Source organism: Schistocerca gregaria, chromosome 1 (assembly GCF_023897955.1).
Source record: "Schistocerca gregaria isolate iqSchGreg1 chromosome 1, iqSchGreg1.2, whole genome shotgun sequence".
Taxonomy (NCBI): Eukaryota; Metazoa; Arthropoda; class Insecta; order Orthoptera; family Acrididae; genus Schistocerca; species Schistocerca gregaria.
Genome location: NC_064920.1, coordinates 727,702,482 through 727,721,877, shown reverse-complemented (window position 1 = coordinate 727,721,877; position 19,396 = coordinate 727,702,482). Strand labels below are relative to the sequence as shown.

General features: G+C 40.0%; 1 protein-coding gene across 1 annotated transcript in view; it reads right to left on the bottom strand.

Annotated features, from left to right (window-relative positions):
• Nucleotides 1–19,396, bottom strand: part of LOC126266846 (germinal-center associated nuclear protein) — a 296,356-nt gene that overhangs the window by 22,329 nt on the left and 254,631 nt on the right. The window lies entirely within an intron of this gene.

Genomic DNA, 19,396 nt, shown 5'->3' with positions numbered 1-19,396 from the left:
GACAATGTTGACTGGAATACTCTCGTTCAAATTCTAAAGATGGCAAGGGTCAAATACAGGGAGCGAAAGGCTTTTCACAATTTGTACAGAAACCAGATGGCAGTTATAAGAGTTGAGAGACATGAAAGGGGAGCAGTGGTTGGGAAGGGAGTGAGACAGGGTTGTAGCCCTCCCTGATGCTATTCAATCTGTATATTGAGCAAGCAGTAAAGGATACAAAAGAAAAATTTGGAGTAGGTATTAAAATCCATGGAGGAGAAAAAAAACTTTGAGGTTCGCCGATGACATTTTAATACTGTCCGAGACAGCAAAGGACGTGGAAAAGCAGTTGAACGGAATGGACAGTGTCTTGAAAGGAGGGTATAAGATGAACATCAACAAAAGCAAGGCGAGGATAATGGAATGTAGTCGAATTACGTCGGGTGATGCTGAGGGAATTAGATTAGGAAATGAGACACTTAAAGTAGTAAAGGAGTTTTGCTATTTGGGGAGCAAAATAACTGATGATGGTCGAAGTAGAGAGGATATAAAATGTAGACTGGCAATGGCAAGGAAAGTGTATCTGATGAAGAAAAATTTGTTAACATCGAGTATAGATTTAAGTGTAAGGAAGTCGTTTCTTAAAGTATTTGTATGGAGTGTAGCCATGTATGTAAGTGAAACATGGACGATAAATAGTTTAGACAAGAAGAGAAGCTTTCGAATAGTGGTGCTACAGAAGAATGCTGAAGATTAGATGGGTAGATCACGTAACTAATGAGGAGGTATTGAATAGAATTGGGGAGAAGAGGAGTTTGTGGTACAACTTGACAAGAAGAAGGGACCGGTTGGTAGGACATGTTCTGAGGCATGAGGGGTTCACAAATTTAGCATTGGAGGGCAGCATGGAGGGTAAAAATTGTAGAGGGAGACCAAGAGATAAATACACTTAGCAGATTTAGAAGGATGTAGGTTGCAGTAAGTACTGGGAGATGAAAAAGCTTGCACAGGATAGAGTAGCATGGAGAGCTCCATAAAAGCAGTCTCGGGGTTGAAGACAACAACAACAACAACAACATTATGGACTGTGTGTACAAAATGGTAGTACGCCCTCATGAAAGTTTTTGTTCTACTTCACACCCTATACTATGGACAATGAGGGAAGCAGTAAGAAAAGAGATTAACAGGAAACTTGAATGGGGCATTACACAACCATCTTTTTCCTGTTATTGTAGTCCTATTTTGGTCATGAGTAGGCCAGATGGCAAGGTGCGCTTGGTCCTTAACGCACCTAACATTAAGATGATCATTGTACCAGTACACAATTTATATAGGAACAGCTTATGAATTTCCACAATGCTAAATTTCTTACTACAAACGATCTCCTGTTCTCTTATAGGCAAATAAAACTATGTGAAGAAAGTCGGAATATACTGCCTTCGTATGTAGAGGAAAGAACTTAGAATTTCAAGTATTACTGTTTGGATTGAACATGTCCTATGCTCTGGACAAAGTACTAGGACCCGAACTTTTGAGTAAGGTAACAGTATACTTGGATAACCTTTTAGTCACCACACCCACTTGGGTAGAATGCCTAAGATTAATTCAACAAGTACTGAACTGCTTTTCTGAACATGGAGTAACAGCAAATCTCAGGAAATCTAATTTCGCACAAGCAAAGGTAAAATTTTTAGGGCACATAATATCTTCGGAAGACATACTGCCAGATCCTAAAAAAACTTGATGCCATTAGGAACTGTCCTGTTCCTCAAAACAAGTGGCAATTGAAGGCATACTTACCCCTAGTCTCATTTTTTTGGGAACTCATACCTAACCAAATTATGAACAGTGATGCTTTACTCAATCTCCTCCAGAAAAATAGACCTTGGTTATGGGACAAGCAATGTCAAGCCAATTTTGAGAACATCAAGCAAGCCTTATTAAATGCTACTATTTTAGTATATCCATTGTGGATGATGAACTGCGACTGTGGTTTAAACTGGCGTTTATCTGGTAATAAATATGCAACCTGTCGCTTTTTTACGATTTATTTAACCATGAACATGTTTTCAAGCCACTGCAGGCTCATCATCAGATGGAGGTTTACAGGAACATTACGTTGTGGACCAAGTGTAGCTAGATGCTGTGCTCGTGCTGGTGGCAGAAATGATGGAAATTTAGTAATCGGTGATGAAATATTTACGAACCCAAAAGTTTTTCTCGTTTTAGGTACTTACAGTGCACTGCCTTGTGGTATAAATATCAGAGTGCTTATTATAAAGTACATATTAAGCTATGTACACAAATAAACACATTAGTTAGCTACATTTGGTCCTACAATGATTCACAGAATGTAAATATTCGATGTTTTTACAAAGAATATGGATATGGTAGATATTACACTTTACTACATAATAATCTTTGGCAAGAGATATATTACATTATGGTGCAAATATTACTAGTACAGATTTTACGTTTCAGTAAATGTTTTTCAATGAGGTCCATCTGTATTCCTTTCTCAGTAATGTGTAGCACAGAAAGACTGCCACTGATATCACCAACAGTGTGTTCATGGTGAGCTTTTCAATTAACAATAGTTTTGAGTTTATCAACAACATTTGCCTCCTTTGACATAGTAAACCTCTACACCAATACCCCCTGAAAATACAGTCTCACAGTAACATAAAAGAATAATCAAATACGAAAAGCTAAGCAATGCAGAAATTTTTGAACTCATGACAGTCCTCTCACATAACGATTTTTCATTCAATGGCCAATTTTACATGCAAAGCAATGGTCTGGCAATGCGAAACAGCCTTGCAGGCTTGCCTGCTGAGATTTTTATACTTAAAATGGAACAAGATTTCTTCTTAACAGATCCACAATTTACTGACAAAATTCTGTATTATAAAAGATATGTAGATGACACACTAATACTTTTCAATGGTGCAAAAGAAGAACTAAATAACCTAGCAGATGAAATGAATAAAATGCAACAAAATATCAAATTCACAGTTGAACACCAGACCACTGAAGGAATTAACTTCCTTGTCATGACTATCTCCACTCACAATAACAAGTATACCTTCCTAATATATAGAAAACCCATTACCAGTGATACTGCCATTAACAATACCTCATGCCACCTAAACAAACATAAAACTGCTTTCTTCAGGTCATCTGTAAACCGTATGCTCCGCACCCCTATCAGTGTAGAAGATGCATGTAAAGAAATGAACATACTTATATTTATAGTCCAAAATAATTGTTATAATGCCTCTCTGATAAACACCCTAGTTGAAAAAATCCAAAGTAAACTCAAGCATCCACCATCACCATTACAAACCAAGAAAGAAATGCCAAAATTTGTCTGTCTTTCATTCCTTGGCAAAGTGTCATATAAACTAGCAAATATTTTCAGACCAAGCAACATAAAAATATCCTTCCACACTGACAATATGCTACAAAATAAAATCGTTCACAATAATAAATTCACTGGAGTCTGGCACAAAAATTCTGGCTTTTACAAACTCGCACACTCCTGTGCTTGCTTCTGCATAGGCCAAACAGGGAGAAATTTTGCAACCCACTACAAAGAACATATGGATGCCCTTCGGCTTGAAAACTTAAATTAGTCCAGTTTTGCATCACATATTGATCATCAAGAACACACTGTTGGTGATATCAGTGACAATTGTTCTGTGCTACATGTTGCTGAGAAAGGAATACAGATTGATCTCATTGAACAATTAGAAATTTATACCAAAAAACTAAAATCACCCCAAAAAATTCTGATTGCACAAACTGAGTCAACACAAAACCTTTTCTTCCAGAATTTCCACGATATCTGGGCACCAGAACAACAAAAATGACAATAACAACACATATTCATCTTCCTGCATAAATCTTGTTCTTCTTGGCATGTAATGACTATGGTATTCTGTAACTTACAAAAAATTTTAATTATGTATTAAATATCGGACTCTAGTTTTTACCTTCTGTATAACCATTAACTCATATTAAAAAACTTTTTGCCTGTATAAAAGACACTCCTGCAGCTAGCAACAATTATAGACAAGTAAAATCTATACTAGTAATATTTGTACCATGATAAATGTATCTCTTGCCACAGACTATTATATAGTGAATTGTAATATTTACCGTATCCATATTCTTTATAAAAATGTTGAATATTTACATTCTATCGATCATTGTAGAACCAAGCGTAGCTACATACTGTGTTTATTTGTGTACACAGTTTAATAATGTACATTGTAAGAGGCAATCTGGTATGTATACCATACCACAGTGCATTGTAAGTACCTAAAACATACAAAACTTTCAGGTCTGTAAATGCTGCATCACCAATTACTAAATTTCCATCATTTCCGCCAGCAGCACCAGCACAGCATCTAGCTACACTTTGTCCACAACATAATGTTCTTCTAAACCTCCATCTGATGATGAGCCTGCAGTGGCTTGAAAACATGTTCATGGTTGAATAAATCGTAAAAAAGTGACAGGTTGCATATTTATTACCAGATAAATGCTAATGTTTTATCTCAAACACACATGAGGAAGGATTTTTGTTTATGCACCGACACGTATTCAAAATTTGGGTGCATGACTTTTTCAAATGGTAGAAGAAGAGGGGAAAACTCATCCCTGAAGTAATTACAAACACCCCTAAAGTAATTAGCTACATCAGCCGCACTTTATACTAACCTGAACATTCGTATTCAGTTAAGGAGTTGGAAGGTTTGGTTGTAATTTGGTCCTTTAAAAGTTTGAAATTTCCTTTGGGGTCAACAAATATCAGTCCCTATTGATTTTGTTAATTTGTAAATTGCTACACTGATGGATAGCCAGGTGGTGTATGTGTCTTCAAGAATTCGAGTTGGAAATAGTGTAAATAAAATGAAAGCAGAACATAATTGCTGATGCTTTTTCTCGATTCCCACAAGGCTTAGAGGAATCTAACGGTCTTTTAGAGCAGGAAGGCGAAATAAGAGCTGTGTTGATGGAAATCATACTCTATGTCCATATGTGTAAACACATGAAGCAATTACAGCAGGAAGACACATGGTGGAGTAAGATAAGAGAAAAACTTGTGAAAAACAGTGATAAAAAGTTAAAAAGGTTTTTCACTATTCACAAAGGTGTTCTGCTACATAGGAACCATTACAAACAAGAACACTGGCACATGTGTTTGCCAGAGGAATATGTGGATGATTTTATCTTACACACACACACACACACACACACACACACACACACACACACACACAAGTTAATTGTCTGCCAGAAAACAAAACAATCTAAGATCTCCCAACAGACTGAACTACATCCCATTGCGGCTAAAAATCCTCTAGAAAAAGTGTTCTTGGATGTAGCTTATTGTTTTGGAAGAGTAGGAAAACCAGAAGTCATGTTAACAGATAATGCCGCATATTTTGTTGGATGTAAAAGGTAAGAGTTTGTAGATTCTAACCAAATCAAACACACTGCAGTATCCAAATATCATCCTGAAGTATCCCCCATAGAAAGGTTGTTTAAGAAATTCAATAGGTTTGTAAGCATCTATATACCTCGTAAACATACCAAGTGGATTGACTGTGTCACTTCCTTCTTACAAGTTGTTAACAATATTCCCCACAACTACTGGATTAGCACCAAATGAGCTTATGTCCAATTGGTAGAAACCTTTGGAATTATCATTAGACACTAAAATATGACAAGCAGTAATCAACCTTGAAACCTGCGCTAAAGAAAGGAAATGAATTTAAGACAGAAAGTTGAAATGTACAACACAATTTTATGTGGGACAAAAGGTGTTACTTAGAATACATCGGGAACCCATGAAAATTGGAAAACTGAACTGCTAGTGGCAACTACTATACACTAGACCAGAGATAATTACTAAAGTCCCCTACCTGGGAATGCACAGATCAGTACACGCAAACACACAAAGACTTGAGAACATTTATATGTTGAAGGACTGTATATCCTGCAAGTTGTATATGTGTATAATAATATTAGATTTATGCTGTTGGAAAGCCACATTCCAGATTTTATGTTGTTAGTTGTTAAGGAAAATTTTCGTTTGTATTTTTTCTTCTTACGTGTGTAAATGATAAGATGAGTGGTTGAATTCACTTTTATGTGTCTAGAGATGACAATACTCTAAATACAATGCTTCGTCTTGCGCATAGCCCAGTTGTAAACAAATAAATGAACTTGTGAAATGCATGGTAGTGTGCAATGCAATACACAACTCACCACGAAACTAGTGGTATCAGAGCAACACAGCGCATGTGCATTGGGGAGCAAGGGTCAACAAATAACAAGTGCATGTGTGCCAGACAGGCACGGGTGGAAGTGTTGGAGCACCCAAAACAAACAAACCTGATGAGCTATAGCCCACACTAGCACTTGTAAAAACTATCAAATAAACAGACATATAGAAAATTAGGAGAGAGTCTATACTAAAACAATGATTATCTACACAATACACACACACACAAATATAAGCTAAGGGATTAAATACACAGGAAAAGGATGCTAAACTATGAGATTTTTACTTAAGCTAAGCTGCTATTATATCTACATATTTACAGATTTAAGTACTGAAAGCGCAAGCACTAATCATACTTGATAGACGAGAAAAGTCTTGCTGAAGGTAAAAAAGGTCGCACCATGCCTCTAATACACTTTATCTTTCAGACTTATATGGGAAGTAGAGACGCATATATGACATGAAATAAGTTTTGTGATAACATGACTGCACACTGAAGTGAATGAATACATGGTTGAATATATGAAGAAAGTATTAGTAGCCATCGAGGCACTATACACTTATCTATGAAAATTTAGTCTTTACTGAGTATTACGATTTTTCTTTCAGGGGACGATGCAATGACACATCCTGTACCATATAAACATAAGAAAGGACCACACCACATGTAAATATAGTTTTAATTTTTTGATACGTATGAGGGGGATAGTGTGAAAGTATGTGAAGAAGAAAACAACATGTCACAATGCTGAACCAAGGTTGAGTACTACCAAATAAGCAAGGGGTTCAAACCTAGCTAACTACTGTGACCGTCGACTATGCATTAAAATATTAAACACCTGAATTAGATTGAAATTTTTAAGCATGTTTGTTACTTATGTAAACACTGTTTTACGCTTATTATATGTAACATTTCATATTGATGATACAACTCTGTAAGCCTCAGCACATGAAATGGTTACCCTTTATACAATGAACATAACAAGTAAATACTGAACTGTACTTTTAAACACTGAATTAGTATTTGATACGATTCTTCATCATCATCATTCATCCTCATTACGGTCGGAGGAAGGCAATGGCAAACCACCTCCACTAGGACCTTGCCTAGAACAGCGGTGCGAGTCTCCCGCATCGTCCCCTACGCTCCTCGGAGTATGGGACCTCGACATCATCATCATCATCATCATCATCATCATCATGATTGGTATCATAAGATCAGAGTTGTGCTTAGAAATAACAAATTATTTTGTTCTTGGGATCACAGTTAAGTCTATTAACGAGATGTAACTGAATAAAAGCCTTTCTGTGGAATTTCCACAGCCCTGTAGTGTGCAGATCTTTTCTGGAGAATGCTAGAGACGAGACCACGTGTAGTTATCCCAGCGGTGCGTAGCAACTACTGTAGCAACTACTGTTCATTTCTTTGATTCTTTTTGAACTGATAAATATGCCCCAACAAGGAGTCACTGAAAATTGAAATGAAGCGAATGTCAATATATGCCATAAATGAAAACAGAATCTATTATTGCATAAATGTTATATGAAGCATGTATAACCAAATGAGAGTAAAATATGTACTCATATAATTGGAAGCAAAGAATGTAATGAAAATGAAATCTGACAAAATGTCCTAAAACCAACTGACAAGTAATGACCCTATATATAAAAAGGGGAGAGAATATGTTACAGACTCCAAATATATAAGTGACGATAATGGCATGTCAGCAAATGAATAGGATAAGTGTATTTTGTAATTGTATCTTATTTTGTTATGTTATGTGTACAGTATGTGGAAAGCACACTACAGAATCTTTATGTAATGCAACTGTATGAAAGCCGCTCAAAAACAAAGTGGAAAAACGTACGAAACCTGACTGCAAAGTGTTAAGTGTATATGTGTTAAAACAATATGTGGGTGTGTGCGTGGTTGACTAAAAATGGCAATACTTCATGTAACATGAATTTTCTGTGCTCAACAAGGAACTTACCTCGTCAACAGATGTCTGATGTATGGCTGTCTCCCCAATGAATAAGTGAGAGCAACAAGGTGAAATAAATTCCTCAGGCCACTGATATGGAAACCAGTTGTCACCGCATCAAAGATTTCACAAAGGATCACGCCACTGAACACAAGCTTCATGAATTTGTGCAGTGCAAATCACTGTGAACGCACAACATGGGGACACACTGTCCTTGTACTGGACATGCGAGCATGAACTGCGATAATGGACGTTGGGCTGTGCGTGCATACTTCACAAGCTGAACATTGTGAAGATGCTGACTTACAATAATGGGAGAATGCACTTTGTTATGAGAGAAAACTTATCCTAATACTGCTGATTTCTTCAAACCTTGAAATATAAGAATCTGACATGCCCATATAAATTGATAACCATTCAGGATAACTCCAATGGCTGAAAATAAAGGCTATGTCCATACCAGTCAGGATTATCAAACCTCTAAAAGGGAAATAAGCTCAGCCACTGTGCACCTCCGTGTGACTTCAACCCTTTTGTTTCGGGACGTGGTAGCACGTCAATGTATATTTGGATCTGTCATACCAACAGTGTTAAAAATGTGTATTTTAACCATTCTTAGAAGTATTATAAAAGTTATTAGAAAGGGAATATTTATTTGCACAGTTGTTAAGTTCGGCTCCTAACTCTTCATCATTTCATTCGCCACCGAGATCCTGCATCAAGAGGCTCGGTGCAGATAAGTATAATTAACACTGTATCTGGAGGAGCATTACTGCATAAATATTGTCACACTCAATACTAAACACAATGGAATTAATGTGTAGGTAATGATACAGATTTGATAGGTACCTATTGAACTTGGTTTACTTATATCAAAAATATTGTGCTTTGTGAGTTTAAGAACTTATAGACACTTGACAATTGAATGGTTGCATTGATTATTTAGTATTGTACACTACTGGAAGCAGCAGTACATAATGCCAAATTATGTTTATTGACATACACAGTCTGTTGATATTGTTATCAGTTAAACTTCACCCAAAATTGTACACAGACTCGTAAATCACCTTCAAAATTTTCTCAACTATTTTTTCCAATCAATATTTCCAATTATTTAAGCAATTATTAATAGATTTCCATTTCCACATCCCTATTCACCAGTCTGGACAGACTCCCAACCTGAAACCAATGGAACAGATCTGGTGCGAGTTAGAATAATGACTTCGCTCCAGACGCCATTACCTTCTCTGGCTTCAGTTCTTGAGGAAGAACAGGTTGCCAATCCTCCATAGACATTCAGACACATCAACAAAAGTGTCCCTGCAGACTTCAAGTTGTCATAAAAGTGAAAGGTACACACACCATATTAACGTCCACTAATAGGTGTCCAGTTATTAGTGATTACATAGTGTACCATCAAATTACTCCCTTACTTATTTTGATAGATGGATGCCTTATCAATATCCCCTTACATAACATATGTAATGATTTTTTTGTTGAGGAAACTACTGACAATAAAACAGTAATAGTGATGCAGACATCAGACTGTTCTCTATGGCACAAAGACTGTCATCAGATGAAAGCCCTACTGCTTAATTAGACAATGTATTATTAGTATTCGCACCAAAAAAACTATAGGGGCATCTTGTTTCTCAAAATGAAACCTACAAAGCTACAGAAGTAGCATTACAAGTAATTAATCCTTGTTTATAGCGTACAACTATAATTCAATCCTTAATTGTTTCAGATCTATGAATGTGGTACACAGGACAAGCCATTATTGGCCTTTACGTGACCAAATTTGAATAATAATTTCCTTCATTGGAGAAGTAATTTATCTATATTTTCAGAAAATACACTCCTGGAAATTGAAATAAGAACACCGTGAATTCATTGTCCCAGGAAGGGGAAACTTTATTGACACATTCCTGGGGTCAGATACATCACATGATCACACTGACAGAACCAAGGGCACATAGACACAGGCAACAGAGCATGCACAATGTCGGCACTAGTACAGTGTATATCCACCTTTCGCAGCAATGCAGGCTGCTATTCTCCCATGGAGACGATCGTAGAGATGCTGGATGTAGTCCTGTGGAACGGCTTGCCATGCCATTTCCACCTGGCGCCTCAGTTGGACCAGCGTTCATGCTGGACGTGCAGACCGCGTGAGACGACGCTTCATCCAGTCCCAAACATGCTCAATGGGGGACAGATCCGGAGATCTTGCTGGCCAGGGTAGTTGACTTACACCTTCTAGAGCACGTTGGGTGGCACGGGATACATGTGGACGTGCATTGTCCTGTTGGAACAGCAAGTTCCCTTGCCGGTCTAGGAATGGTAGAACGATGGGTTCGATGACGGTTTGGATGTACCGTGCACTATTCAGTGTCCCCTCGACGATCACCAGAGGTGTACGGCCAGTGTAGGAGATCGCTCCCAACACCATGATGCCGGGTGTTGGCCCTGTGTGCCTCGGTCGTATGCAGTCCTGATTGTGGCGCTCACCTGCACGGCGCCAAGCACGCATACGACCATCATTGGCACCAAGGCAGAAGCAACTCTCATCGCTGAAGACGACACGTCTCCATTCGTCCCTCCATTCACGCCTGTCGCGACACCACTGGAGGCGGGCTGCACGATGTTGCGGCGTGAGCGGAAGACGGCCTAACGGTGTGCGGGACCGTAGCCCAGCTTCATGGAGACGGTTGCGAATGGTCCTCGCCGATACCCCAGGAGCAACAGTGTCCCTAATTTGCTGGGAAGTGGCGGTGCGGTCCCCTACGGCACTGCGTAGGATCCTACGGTCTTGGCGTGCATCCGTGCGTCGCTGCGGTCCGGTCCCAGGTCGACGGGCACGTGCACCCTCCGCAGACCACTGGCGACAACATCGATGTACTGTGGAGACCTCACACCCCACGTGTTGAGCAATTCAGCGGTACGTCCACCCGGCCTCCCGCATGCCCACTATACGCCCTCGCTCAAAGTCCGTCAACTGCACATACGGTTCACGTCCACGCTGTCGCGGCATGCTACCAGTGTTAAAGACTGTGATGGAGCTCCGTATGCCACGGCAAACTGGCTGACACTGACGGCGATGGTGCACAAATGCTGCGCAGCTAGCGCCATTCGACGGCCAACACTGCGGTTCCTGGTGTGTCCGCTGTGCCATGCGTGTGATCATTGCTTGTACAGCCCTCTCGCAGTGTCCGGAGCAAGTATGGTGGGTCTGACACAGCGGTGTCAATGTGTTCTTTTTTCCATTTCCAGGAGTGTATTAGATATATCCGGAATTCCTGAAATTGAAAATACTGGTTGGGAAACAGAAATTTTATGGTCATCTCACCAATAGAAACAGTTTCACTCTGCTCTTCACAAGAGACAAGTTGTGTCTCCCTATTTCATTCAGCATGAGTGGAAGTAATGAGCAATACATCTGGAAACTATAAAGTTAAGGGAGGGAGGGGAGGGGGAAGTATGTCAGTTAATGTTTGCCTCCGACAGTCAATAGGTCACACCGCTTGAAAACTGGATCAGCAATATTGCGGTAGAAGGGATACAAACATGTAATTTTCCTTATATTAGAGTTATAAACTATTTTTGTTTTTCATACAATGTAGGCTTTCACAGCCGGTGTTGTCTTCAGTTAAAACTTCTGGGCTGAGAGGCTGTGGTGGATGTATAAAATTTCCACCTGACATTTCGTCTCCATCTGCGGGAGACATCTTCTGAGGTCATCCGGCTACTGCCACTGAGGTTCCAGGTACTCTCGCATTTATAGAGCGCATAGAGGGCACCACCATTTGTCATGTGATGCCAACGGTATCATTCTCGATTAAGCGTAATCTATTGTCATTCTGCTGGCACAACGTCGACATCCATATTTTGTCCAACTTTAAAACTTCCTCTTTTCTATTGAAATTGTTGTGGTGTTTGTGAATTTCTATTGCTTCTCTATAGATGCGTACATGCGTACATGCTAGAACGCTTGTCTCGTTAAATTTAATTTCATGATTCCCATCTCGAAAAACATGCTCAGCTACGGAAGATTTTTAGATGTGTCCTAAGCGACAGTTTCTTTTATGTTAGGCTAAGCGGGTGTTTATACTTCTCTTTGTTGTTCCAATATATACTTGTCCACAATTGCATGGAATTTTGTATATCCCAGGTGTTGCTAGAGGATGTCGGGCGTCTTTTGCAGCTCTTAAATATTCCTTAATCTTCTTGGTTGGTCTGAAGATTGTTTCGATCCCATACTTGGCCGGAACTTTCCCAACACAGTCCGTAACCTTATTAATAAACAGTAGGAAAACTTTTCCAGTAGGTGACCATTGTTGCTTTGGACTTCTGGCTTCTTTACTTCTTTGATGGAGGTCTCGATCAATTTCCTTGCTTGTATATCCGTTTGTAATGAAGACTGACCATAGGTGATTCAGTTCATCTTGTAAGTAAGCCGGCTTGCAGATTTTGTTGGCTCTGTCCACCAAGGTTTTAATGACACCTCTTTTTTGCCTACAATGATGGTTAGATTGCTTGTGGAGGTGTCGATTCGTGTGAGTGTTCTTTCTATATACCTTGTGGCCCAGCGTCCCATCCACCTGTTTAATTACCGACACATCCAGGAAATTGAGTTGACCATTGCTGTCTTTCTCCATCGTAAACTGTATCTTCAGGTTAATACTGTTCAGGTGCACCAAGAAGACATCCAACTCTCCTTCACCATGAGTCCACACTACAAATGTGTCATCAACATAGCGGTACCATATAGCAGGCTTTTTACTGGCAGTCTGCAGCACTCGCTGTTCAAAGATCTCCATAAATAAATTGGCAACAACTGGGCTGAGAGGGCTTCCCATCGCCACCCCGTCGATCTGTCCGTAAAACTCGTTGTTATACTGGAAATAAGTTGTCGTGTGGCAGTGTTTAAATAAAGCCGCTATGTCAGTTGTAAAAATATCTGCTATATATGAAATAGCTTCGTTTGCAGGTACCATGGTAAACAATGACACTACATCGAAGTTCACAAGAATATCACGAGTTTTTTATGTAACTGTCCGTTCTGCCAATGTGTGGTTGCAGCATGCAGGCGAGATATCTGGCCACCTCTTGTGTTGGAGATCCTATGGCACTCACAATCGGTCTCAACGGGACCTGTGGTTTATGCCCCTTTGGGAGTCCATAAAGTCTGGGTGGATAAGCTTCTGTTTTGCAGAGTTGTTTTTTATCATCCGAAGAAAGAGAAGATTGTTTCACCAGTTGATTGATATTTCTCATAATTTTGGTTGTAGGATCCTTTTGAAGCTTTTTGTACGTAGTAGGATCCAAAAGGTCACTAATCTTCTTCTGATAATCTTCGGTGTTCAGCAAAACCAAAGCATTTCTTTTATCAGCTGCAAGTACAATAATGCTCTTATCAGCATTGATCTCCCTCAGTGCCTTCCTTTCCGATTGAGACAAACTGCTGGTAGGTGGATTCGCTCAGCGTAATATTCTGGCTGTTTCAGTCCTGATTACATCCGCGGAGTGTGATGGCAACAAACGGATACCTGCCTCCACATTTGCTGTAATGTCCTCCGTAGGAACCTTTAGTGGCGTGACTGCAAAGTTTCCTCCTTTCAACAGAACTGAATGTTCTTCTTTTGTTAATTCTCTCCCAGACATGTTAATCACAGTTCGAGAGTTGCCAGTGACTGATGTTTCACCTCTGCCTTTCTGTAGGCCATTGAATCTGCGAGCCGGTTTACTTATAAGATGAACTGAATCACCTACGGTCAGCCTTCATCAAAAACGGATATACAAGCAAGGAAATTGATCGAGCCCTCCATCAAAGAAGAAAAGAAGCCAGAAGTCCAAAGCAACAACGGTCACCTATGGAAAAGTTTTCCTACCATTTATTAATAAGATTACGGACTGTGTCGGGAAAGTTCTGGCCAAGTATGGGATCGAAACAATCTTCAGATCCACCAAGAAGATTAACGAATATTTAAGAACTGCAAAAGACGCCCGACATTCCCTAGCAACACCTGGGGTATACAAAATTCCATGCAGCTGTGGACAAGTATATAATGGAACAACGAAAAGAAGTGTAAACACTCGTTTAGCCGAACATCAAAGAAACTGTCGCTTAGGACACATCGAAAAATCGGCTGTAGCTGAACATGTTTTTCAAGATGGGAATCATGAAATTAAATTTAATGAGACAAGCGTTCTAGCGCAACATCCCATTATAATGCGCGCATGTATAGAGAAGCCATAGGACCAATGACCGTCGCAGTCTGGTCCCTTTAATCTCCCAAACCAATCAATCAAAGAGAAGCAATAGAAATTCACAATCACCACAACAATTTCAATAGAAAAGAGGAAGTTTTAAAGTTGGACAAAATATGGATGTCGACGTTGCACCAGCAGAATGACAATTGATTACTCTTAATCAAGAATAATGACGCCTTCCAAAGATAGACATACCGTTGGCATCACGAGACGAATGGTGGTGCCCTCTATGCGCTCTATAAATGCAAGAGTACTTTTTTGACAAAAATCACAGATACACTACTTACAATTACAGACAAACTTCCAGTTGTTCTGCCAAGTTATTGTTTCCATTTTATGCACTATATCTTAATGACCAAACAAACCATCTTCTCTGAGTGTTGGAAGTTTTGCTGTTGTGTACTTGCTGCCTGGAGTCCAGTCAGAAAGTACACACAACGGCAAAACTCTCAGCACCTGAAGAAGATGACTAGGTTGGTCATCGAAATAATGTGCATAAAATGAAAATAATAACTAAGCAGAATATTCAAAGCACACCATTAATCAATCCACTGAGAAAACCTGAGATGTTGCAACACTAATTATAATTAAACTATTGTATTTTGGGACAAGTATTCAAGTATATACATATTATGAAATGAGGTCACTTGTTTAACTGAAATGTAGCTAAGACTGCAAAGTCTACATTTGATTTAAAATTTAGAAAAGGCCCAGCAAGAATTAATATTTTTAAAACATAATAGGTATGTAATATCAATAGATGATCAATGAAGTATGTGAACAAGTGACTACTGAGAAGGAAGCATACATGATGCAACAAAAGGAAGGGTAAAAGACGGACTACAGCCTTTTCTAAGGGGCATTCATGAACAAAAATTTATTACTGCACCAGATGTATAATTTAATTGTAAATATTGAATTTTCTTGAATTATTCCTTCCAGGAGCCACCTGGAATAAAACAGGAAAGTTCCACACATGACGATAGGAATGGTTCTCACCGATGGAAACAGTTTCACTCTGCTCTTCACAAGAGACAAGTTTTGTCTCCCTTGAGAATTTATGGAAATGATGTGGTACGTATATCAGTGTGCGTGCGTGCGCGCACGCGCGTGAGAGAGAGAGAGAGAGAGAGAGAGAGAGAGAGAGAGAGAGAGAGAGAGAGAGAGAGAGAGAGAGAGAGAGGAGGGGTGGGGGGGGGGGGGAGATGTTAAAAGAAGTCCAAAAGAAAAAAGGCCAGTAAAAAAAAAAAAAAAAAAAAAAAAAAAAAAAAAAAAAAAAAAAAAAAAACCCACGCACACACACAATAGAAGTGTCATGCAGTAATACCTTATGACAGTAACAAAGCAGTTTGCAAATATTACTACGAACAAATTTGGTTAAAATGCCATAAAACAAGGAAGACCACGTATTCCACAAGAACACAGTAGCTCTCCCAACATCACTCATGGTACCAACATCTCTCTCTGTCATCCGCACAACCACACTGGCTCAGAGCTTTTAAAATACCATAAAAATGACAATTAAAACACAAGTCATATAAGAAGAAAGCTAAAATAAGTACACAGGGAAATGTAACTGGCTGATCACCTACTGAACACATGGAGAGGCCCTAACACCCTGATGGCTAATTAAAAATATCTCCAAAAAAGTTGGGGAATCAAGTCAGACATTTCACAAAACCTTAAACTTTCATTTGACTATCAGTTAAAATACAGGGCAAATTAGTCATCAAATAAACTGCTGCTCTCTAGTCTGAATATAAAACACAGTCTCCTAAAATGTGTTGCATTGTGACCTGTATGCCACAAGAACCACACATTGGAGGCTCCTCTCAACTGCATGGCTGGAAGAAGGAGCTACACAATAGCTGAGTTGCTGACTTTATCAGATGCAGCTGCAAAATTGTCCAGAAACGAGGAGCATGGCACAGGAGTTATTACCACAGATGTCATAATGTGAATGGTTATGGCAAAGAGGGTAACACTTTAAAACTTTCCTAAGCAACACCATTCTTCAGCTAAAAATTATCTGACAGCATGTTTCAGTAATTAAAACAGTGTTTAAATATGAAGGACTGAATGAATACGGAGAGTTGGCCATGAAAGCCCCACTGGAGGTGCAGTCCTAGAGTTTTGGGGCTCCAAGTAGTGTCATATACCTTACTGATATCGAAGATTATTCCTGTAAAATGCTGTTTACGTAGGAAAGCTTGCTCGATAGTCATCTCTAACAGGGTCAAACTGTTGAGAGTGGCTAAGGAGATGTTCTCTAATATCCAGACAAGATGATGGCTGACTATTAGCTCCAAGGTCTTTCCTACACAGCTCATTAAGGCGACATACCAGTAACTACTTTCAAATGTTCGGTTATTTCCTTGTTTGAGGGGAAGTATTAAAATTGCATCCCTTCACAAGTTGGGATAGTGTCTTGTCTGCATTATCAAATCTGAACATTTTAAGAGGATTTTGTCTGATGATGTTAGTAAGTGTTGCACTATGCTGCATCAGATTTGGTCATGACTGGATGCAGTATTATGAGACACAGATAGTGCCGAATTCAGACCCTACATGGCGAAAGGGCAGCTGGAGGATCCAAAATTGTTGGACCTGAAGTCCAGTCGCCCCTCTCCATGGTGACAGTGCACTGGTGGAATTCTTAAACTTGACTGGCAGTGGCAGTGGTCATTGCAGAATCCTCTATCATTGTCTGGGCGATGTCTCCAGTTATTGTTTGGAGATACCCATTGCAGCACTGCTGCTGTAGGTAACTGACTGCATTTACTGGAAATCCTCTTGATGGCTTTCCATACTTTTGCAGAACTGGTAGAACAGTTAAGAAAGTCCAGGAACACTTGTCATGACTTTTTCTTCGTCTCCTTGATGGTGTGTGGAGCTCTGGCTCTCATTACTCAAAAGGCTGCAAGATTTTCTGTTACTGATGATGATGAAGTCCCATACTCCTTGACAGAGCGTAGGTGACGACGCGGGTGACTCGTATCACTGTACTAGGCAAGGTTCTAGTGGAGGTGGTTTGCCATTGCCTTCCTCCAATCATAATGTGGATGAATAAAGGTGATGATGAAGATGACACAACAACACCCAGTCACCTCGAGACAGGTGAAAATCCCTGACCCCTCCGGGAATCAAACCCGGGACCCCGAGCTGAGGAAGCAAGAAGGCTACCGCGAGACCACGAGCTGCAGACTTTCTGTTATTGGGAGGCACTTAAAATTGTTGCAGAGCTGCACACCTGATTTGAATTGCACAGTGGCAGGCAGCTGCCCACCATGGAACGGGCTGCTTTCTAAAATGATCTGAGGACTTTGGGATGGATAAGTCAATGACATGGTAGATCACAGGTGCGATGTTCTCCACCCAATCTGGATCCTGCTCTGGTGTTCAAACACAGTCACTGACTGAACAGTGTCTATTTAGCTCTGTTTATCAACCATTTCGACAGCTTTCTTTCAAGGATTGCTCCATCTGGTAGGTGAATGCAGAGTGGAAAGTGGTCACTGGAATGTAGGTTATCAGTTACTTCCTACTGTGCAGAGTCTTGAGGACCACACAGTAGCAGCAAAGAAAGGAGTGGAACTGCATGTGTTGAGACATCATGAGGCTCTCTAAATCGTGAGCCTAGGCAAGTAGAGTATGAACCTTATAATACATTCTGGGGACTGAACTCTTCCAGAGGGAGAAATGGTCAGGGGAGTTGCTCCATAAGATCTGAGAATCTGTCACTTCATGTGAAAGCGTGTGCAACAATCTTGTGACCCACATAAACTCAAACAGTAACTGCTTTCAGATCAGTAACCAGGGATAGAGTAGAGGAGTGGGGTATGTTACTGAACAACACAGCTACTCCCCCTCCCCAAATTAGCCCTTTCCCTAACCAATTCATACTTGTGGTGGAGGATATGGTGCCACAGCATGGGGGTATCCATAGGTTTAAAATGTGTTTCTTGTAAACACAAGCATAGGGAATGTTCCTTAGCCAAGAGTTTCAGTTCCTCCACATGCATCCTCGACCCATTAATGGAGCCATTTATCTGCAAGACTTTTCTTTCACTCTGTCTTTCTGATGGGATGGGGAACCTGCAACAAATGGAAGATTGGTCTGGTGGTTAGGTGGTTCCCCCAGGGAGACTTTTTATTGTGTTGTATACAAATCATTAGAACTGTCAGAGAGGAACGAGGTCTACATAGTCTGATGGATTATGGCCTGTGTTCTTTTGCATTTGCATCTGATGCTTCAAATGTCATTTGTTCACCTGAGGAGGTTTCGCAGAAACCTCCGTGGTAGTGGTTTTGGTATTGGTGTTGGTACTGGTAGTGGTGGTGCTGGCCTATTTGCTGAAGTCTGCCCTTTTAGGTGCCAGAAGCTCTTAAATATCAGCAGCTGTGACTTTCCTGATGTTTAGGGGGAGCTTTGGCCTCAGGAATAACAGTAGTTTTACAATGGCACTGACAAACATGCATATTAGTAACAACACTGGCAATCCCCCTTTGTATAGAGGCACTGACTTTCAGAATATGCTTTTTAAGAGCTGAAGCAAATGAAGTAGTGAAAGTTGGAGGCTGCACAGTCTTTTAGATTATTTTTGCCCTCACAATATGGATACTATTCCTTTCCTCAAAGTAGATGCCACAGCCTCTATTCCAGGAAGAATGATCCACAGGGCAATTAACACACTCTGGAGGGGAAGAGTGAACAACGCCTGTGTGAGCAGCCTTACCACATTTGTCACAAGTGGCTTCTCCCTCGCACATTAGAGTAACGTACTGGGAATGGATTGGTGACATTTTAAGTAAAGGAAACTGCCTCGATATGCTCTTGAAGTGTATCACAAAGGTGTTGCGTAGCTCT